This window comes from Nothoprocta perdicaria, unplaced genomic scaffold (assembly GCF_003342845.1).
Source record: "Nothoprocta perdicaria isolate Ctin4 unplaced genomic scaffold, notPer1 scaffold_156, whole genome shotgun sequence".
Classification (NCBI taxonomy): Eukaryota; Metazoa; Chordata; class Aves; order Tinamiformes; family Tinamidae; genus Nothoprocta; species Nothoprocta perdicaria.
The window spans coordinates 1,068,731-1,076,070 of NW_020454716.1; positions in this window are offsets into that span (position 1 = coordinate 1,068,731).

Genomic DNA, 7,340 nt, shown 5'->3' on the forward strand with positions numbered 1-7,340 from the left:
TGTGTCCCTAGGGCCTGCAAACTGTGTTTCTCTGTTCATTTTTCCACTTTCCACTTTCCAGGAAYGTTAGTGATCTCCAGAAACTAACACGGAGAAAGCTATAGTAACTGGGAAATGAGCCTAATTTGAGCGCACATCTTCTGAACTGAGTCTAGTATTAATTGACCTAATTGTTACTCCCTAAAAACAATGCAATCAGGTACTGATCTCTTTCTGACCTTTCCCTTACATYGCTTGGATTAGAGCAACTGGAGGACTGACTCTCAGCTTTCAACCTGCTACTGTGTGATACAAGCCTTAAATTACGTAAAACATAAGAAATCCATGATTGAGTTTATGCTGTGTCGCCATTTATCAGTGTTAATAGCTTTATAAAATTTTAGTTAATCAAAATGTTATTTTTTAAAAAGTTAAATCACATACATTCAATCTATCTTCAATTTGAGCAACTGACAATTTCCTGTACTGTCAAAATAGCATTTATGAATTAGAAATGGGAATAGCAAATCTTGACTGAACTCAGAAAATACATCTTAAAAAATAATACCTCCAAAAATGGGATGAAGCAGTSAAAAAGGAATGATGAAGAATAAAAAGGACAAAGAATGTTGAAAGATGAAGTAAGAGAACCGTGTATTTTCAGATAAAAACAAGCAAACAAAAAATGTTCCTGGTTTCTAATCTTTAAATTAAAATGGCTTGATGAGGTTCATCTTGTTTGCTTCGAAAGAAAAGTTTATGCTTGTTTTTCATCTTCCAAGAGGTGTTAGCTCTTTTTTCTATTATTGCATTCTTCCTCATTAATAAAAGCACAGGTACTTATCTCCTTTTCAGCATGTATTAAGCCTGCTGTTGGAGAATAATTCCCCACAGCAACACAGCTCAGAGAAGCAGGTGTTTAACTAATATTCAGTGAAGATGAAAACATTTCCTGACAGATGTTCAGAGAAAAAGAAAACACAGCCATTATTGCTGGATAATTATAAATTAATTGAGTTTTGCTTTCATTGTGCAATAGTCCATAGGTGCTAGAAGTAGTCATCATATATATCTATATATAAATGGACCACTGCCTATAGTGCAGCAGTGGCAGGAGTTTAGTGAGGACATAAATCAGGTAGTTATAATACATCAATGAGTGCACCAACAGTAATCTAACAATCAGTAACGTGAAACTCAGCATAGCCTAATACTTCCATCCAGTTTAGCCATTGATTAAACACTTTTATGCAACACAGAAGCCCTAATTGTACATGTACTTGAAAAAAATGCTAACAGTTGAGTTGACTCTGCATTCAACAGCTTGCTGCTGTTTTGGAAGTATGTCTTGAAGAATAAGATCTTGAAGACCCTAAGAAGGTAAGGGTGCAATGGTGCAACTTTTTTTTTTTTTTTTTTTTTTTTTTTTATGCTATGTATTAATGCTTTTTTTTCAATTGAAGTAGTATCTTTTTACATTTTGGTACTTGATTCGCCTCTGACTCTTCAGAGGACAGCCCAGGATAAAACAACATAGTATATTTTTTTGCTCCCTGCTGCTTTTGACCTGTTATGTCTTGGCGGTGGATCCCTTACAGACATTTAACGTCTGCCCCATGATTGCTGGTTCTKCTGTCTGGATGCTTGCTATTGGAATACCATGAATTATGAGAAAATAAATAAATAAATAGGCTACAGAATAGAATTGTTTATATTGACTTTAGGAAGAACAATTTAGGAAAAAACAGGCTGAAGAAGTGACCTGACAGGAATCTCATGAAATTCAAAAAAGGGAAAGACCAAGTAAGGCTAAGTCCTGCACTTGTGGAGGAATAACCCTGTACAGTCTGGGGATGGACTGGAGGTGAAGAGGATTTGCAGAAACGATCTTGGTGGACAACAACCTGTTGATGAGGCACCAATGTGCTCTCCTGGCCAAGGAAGCCAGTAGCTTCCTGCGCTGCCTTAGGAAGAGGGTTGCAAGAAGTGTGGTGATCCTTCCTCTCTGTTCTGAACTGGTGAAACACATGGAGTGCTTCATCCAGCCAGCTCCCCAGTGTAAGAAAGACATGGAAATACTGGAGTGAGTCCAGCAAAGGACCGTAAAATTGTTAAAGGAACTGGAACATTTGATATACAGGGAGAGGCTAAGGGAGCTGGGCCTGCTCAGACTGGAAGAGGAGGAGGATCTTAATATGTCTAAATATCGTTGATGGTAGGTGGTAAATATGATGGATCCAGACTTTTCAGTGGCGGCCAGTGACAGAACGGGAGGAACAGGACACTGAAATACAGGAAATTCTATTTAAACATAAGAAAAGTTACCGTGAGGGTGGTCAAACACCTGAGTAGATTGCCCATAGAAGTTATGGAATCTCAGTCCTTGGAGATGGTCAAAACCCAGCTAGATACAGTTTTGAGCAGCCTGCTCCAGATGCTGCTGCTTGAGTGGGAGGAACGGATTAGATGACCTCCAGAGGTCCTTGTCAACCGTAACTGTTTTRTGATTCTGCTGTTAAGCTTATCTTTCCATTTAAAAAAAAAAAAAAAATCAATGCAGAATTCCAATGTATTTCCCAATGAGTGCATGCAAAACTGGGTCAATCTGTGAGTGAAGTGATGACTTCAAAAATAAGGATCATACTTGCTTCTTCCTTACTTGCTTTATTATTTTCAGTAAGAAGATTTTCATAGCCAAAACAATATCCTGAATTCTCTGGATTTTTTTTGAAAACTTCATTTATCTCTGTGTGCTCATTCTGTTGGTGTAAGTGTTACATCAAATATAATCTGAGAAGTAATTTCAGAGAGATATATACATCATATATAATCTGAGAAGTGTTCTGATGATGTTGAACGGGTTAATAAATTTTTTCTCTTAAGGTTGGATTGACTGTACAGAACTAGTAACAGTAAAAAATATAAAGATAATTCTTTAAGCATTCAGACAGAAACTGAAGCTAATTATAAACTGGAAATAAGAGGAAGGGAGTACTGTTTCTATATCGTTGCTCTTCATAAATAGAACTGCAGAAAAAAAAGTTAATTTTTCTTCATAGATATTTTTTCAAATTTTCTTGCTATATTTCTAATTTTCTTTTTTAAGATGCAAGGATTAAGGAAAAAAACACTATCTTCCCTARCCAAGAAGTAAGTATCTAGACTTCTCTGTGTAGCTGTAAGAAAGATGTCAACAACATCAGAGGCCTTCAAAACCAAGCTGTAAAAACTGATGAATAATAATCATAGGATAGTTGATGACAACAATATTAGTGGCTTGATTTTGCTCTGTAAGCACAGCAGCTCCTTGTGCTGCTGTGTGTTTCAAAAAGGTCACTTAGGAGATTTACCTTGCTGTTAAAGCTCCTTTTGATGCCAGCCAGCCAACGAAAAATTGTTGCTGATGAAGACTTGCATAATGAATTCCCTGATGCAGTCCTGGAAGACAGCCAGGTAGTTAGAAATGATAGTGTCTGCCCATGATCATGAAAAGAGGTCAGGCAACCACAGAAATTGTATTTAATTTTATATAGCTAGCTTAGTGATAATTTGCATAGCTTGACCACATTTTATACATAGATCTACCTTAGGTTGCATCTGAGTTAAGCTGAATGATGTGGAACTGCAATGAATTTAGTGCTTACTGATATACCTGACCACAAGATTACAGCCCTAAATTTCCTTCTGTACTTTGTACTGAACATTATGTCTCTGAAAGAAGAGATTTAAGCAGCCTTGACATTTCACGTAGTATATTTTTGCCTTCCACAGCTAGGAAACCCAAGCTCTTAAATCATTGTCTAAAGAGAGAGCCTCTATATAGACACATGAGGCTTCTGCTTTTCTTCCACTTCACAAATTTTGCTTCTTCAGTGGTATTAACATATGCACTCAACTCACTATTTTAGTCAGAGTAAATGTTCCAGCACTAACTATGCTTTTCCCTGTCTGCTCTCAGCTAAAACTTCAGCTGATCACGCAAAAGAAATAGCAAACTCTTTAGCATGCATTTTAGTGTTTAAGYCATCTTCACTTAAACATAAGACTTGGGATTTGATTTGAAAATCAATTTGAAACATGCCTAGTGAACTTGTTTTTCCTGTAGGAGCAGCCAGAGCAATTGCCAGGGACTGTAAGTGGAAAATGCAGAATGATTTTTTTTTATTATTAGATATCTAAAATAAATACATATTGAATAATAGGTGATAATTGCATTAGTGGGATTGTTTAAGGGAAAAGACTGTATATGATATCCATGCATGTCCATAGAGCCCAAAGAGTATGGGCTTTTTTCCCTTTCTCTGTGAGAACATCCAGAAGCTTGCCTGCAGGGTGCTGGGAACTGAATAGATGCACACACCAAAAATACATCCATGCATCAAAAAGCTTTTAGTTCATACAAAGAAACTTCAAAATAAAATGCAGTTGATGAACATAAAACTTGAAGTTTCAGAGCAGAGACAATTTTACTGGACAGTTTTCATGACCAAAAGCATATGTATTACACCTGATGCTTGTATAACTGTCTGACTAAAAAGCTGGATTTCTTTCCATCTGTGCCTGTAGGCATATGCTAAGAGCTGAAAACTTAAATATTCTGATAAGAGCTTTCAATATTTGTTACTTCTGGTGAAAATAGATCTCATTAAATATAAAGTAAGAATGAACATGGAACTGTTGTAATTTAGATATGAAAGAAAATAAGAATTGTGGAATCAGTATTAGGAGTGTTCACAGTGAATTTTTTTAGATTGCTTGACATTTCCTATTATGTAAGATTTCTGTAGTATCTTTTTTCTTTCCTCAGCAGGTTCAATAGCTCATTGTTTCCACCAGCCTTTGCAGTCTGTCAGGGTCAGAGACCTGCAGCTAGAGAGGGGTCTTTTTTCTGTCTCTTGAAATTCTGGTTGAATTATGAAATGTTACGAATTGCTATTTCCATTCAGTAGCGTTCCTGAAAGGGATTTTGGAAGTGTACCAAAAATAACCCTATATAAAGAGTGCAAGCCCATGCTGCTGTTTGAATGGAACAGTGTGTTTTGGAACACTCAGGACCTGCAAGGCCACCCACAGCCCTAAGCAATGAGGCTGAAAGCAAAGATGTGCAACAGTTCCCCTGACCTGGCAACACATCCATTTTTTCCTGGAGGCTTCTTGTGGGGTAAAAGAAGAGGGAAAGTAGTAGAAATAGAGCTAGCTACATCCATCAGTTCCTCCAGGCTGAGCTTGTGGCACACTCACCAATCTCTCACCCTAATATGGAAACCTTGATTCAAAAAGCAAGCATCGTTTTGACTGCATTGATACGGTTGTCACATGATAGTAATATTTTTATATAAGAGTTGGGCTTCATTTAGTGCATGTGATTTTTACATAAGGGACAAGACTAACGCTGGATGAAAAGCTTTTTTTCTGTAACGTTTTATTTTTAAAACAACATTTAAAGTAAAGCAATAAACTAAATGGAGCATTACTCTGTATTTAAAATAGCAGCCCTAAAAGAAAGAGGCAGTATAAATTAAAAAGATATATATTTCTGGGAAAAATAGTCACTCTTCAGTTGGAAGGTTCATTGCTTCCCAGAAGCAAAATATTTTAGTGATTTGGTGACCCGAGCTGGTGGAGACATCATTCTACCTACATTATGTGCTACTTCCTTGGAGTTAGAGCTGAGCAGCATTTTTTCACAGAGTAGAGTGAAAATGTAGGAAGAGGTAGCTGGGGTCAGAAAAACTAGGTTAGGTATATAAAAAAAAAAAAAAAAAGAAAAAAGAAAAGGAGAGAGCAAGGAAGGATAATATTGAAAATTTAACTAAAAGAAACAGCAGTTAGTAAGTGCATAAGGAAAAAGAGGAATGATATTGAGGTAAATTATATCATTTGTAGGTAATCAGACATTAGATAAATACCAGTAACTTAAATTTTAATGAATATAAATAATAAATGAAGGCAGTTAAAAATGACAGAAGTTTACTGAAAAATTAAACGTAATCTCATCCAATGTAAATATTTTTATGTTATTTGTTAACAGATACATTCAATGAAGTACGTGCAGCAGCATAGTCAAATATACTCCTCTAATAGCCCAAAACTACAAAGAATAGGAGATTGTTATGGATGGAGAATTCCTAGAAGGTAGATGTGATACCTGAGGAAGACCAGTGTGCTTTGTGTCCAGTATTTTAATGTACAAGTTAAACTGGTGTTAGTATTGTATATGAATCAGAGAATGCAGGAAAACCAATGGATGGACAGTGGTGATTCCCATTCTTATTTGATCGTATCAGATGCACCAAGAACAGTAAGACATGAAAYGTCTGATGGAATCTAAGCAGAGAAAGCATAGGCAGAGTGGTGTTATATGGTATTTGCACTAGTAAAGACAGGTCTGCTTTTGCCTCTGATGTTGGCATAGATGCTGTAATAGATGAAGAACTAAATCATAAGATTTTTTTCTTTTATGCAGCTCAAAACATGAATGTTAAAATAATTTATGATGATGATCTTTAATTGCAACAAAACATGGTGTTATTCAGCCTTCAGTCTTTGTCATGAACTTAGGAGGAAACGTAGCTTTGAAAATGAGCAATGTTTGAGAGGATAAATATTTTCTTTATTTTGTTATTAATGCATTGTTCTTGTAAATAATGCATAGCATATTATCCAAAATGTAGCTGTGATGACCTTGATTAGATTTTAATTTGGAACAACCTTTGATGAGAAACAAAATCATTGCCTGTRTAAATCATAAATTAACATGGTCTACACTATTTTTCTAGGGATTGTATACTTTTCACATGTTCTGATATATATAACTTCTATGACACAGCAGAGTTCAGATTTGCTAGTAGGTAAATGGAACAAAAACACATTCTGAAACGGTTTTCACTTGAAGCAAGCAATGTGTGTGACCAGACAATCGGGCACGCAATTAGCACTTGCATATGTTAATGTTTTGCAGCTGTGCCTGTTTCAGCTTTGCCTATAGCACTGTTTCTGCAGCTTGGTCAGGCCTAACCRAGCCCACGTGAAGCTACACGGCACAGAAAATGGCTAGAAGGGCTGCAGCACTGTAGACTAATGACCCAAGCATTTCTCCAACTTCTCAAGAGGATTTTTAATCATACATTTTATGCTGGGATTTCTCTTTTATCCTCAGAAATAGTGAAGACCTACTGATTAGAACTGAAAAAAAAAAAGAAAAAAAAAAGAGGTACTTTAACACTTCTCTGGCTTGCTACATTTTGCTGAAACACTTTTGCAAATGGGATTGCCTGAGCTGTAGGGGAGTGAAAAGAAATACTTGTAAAGTTACTATTGTGGAAATACATTCGTATGTGAAAATATAGAATTAATAGAGC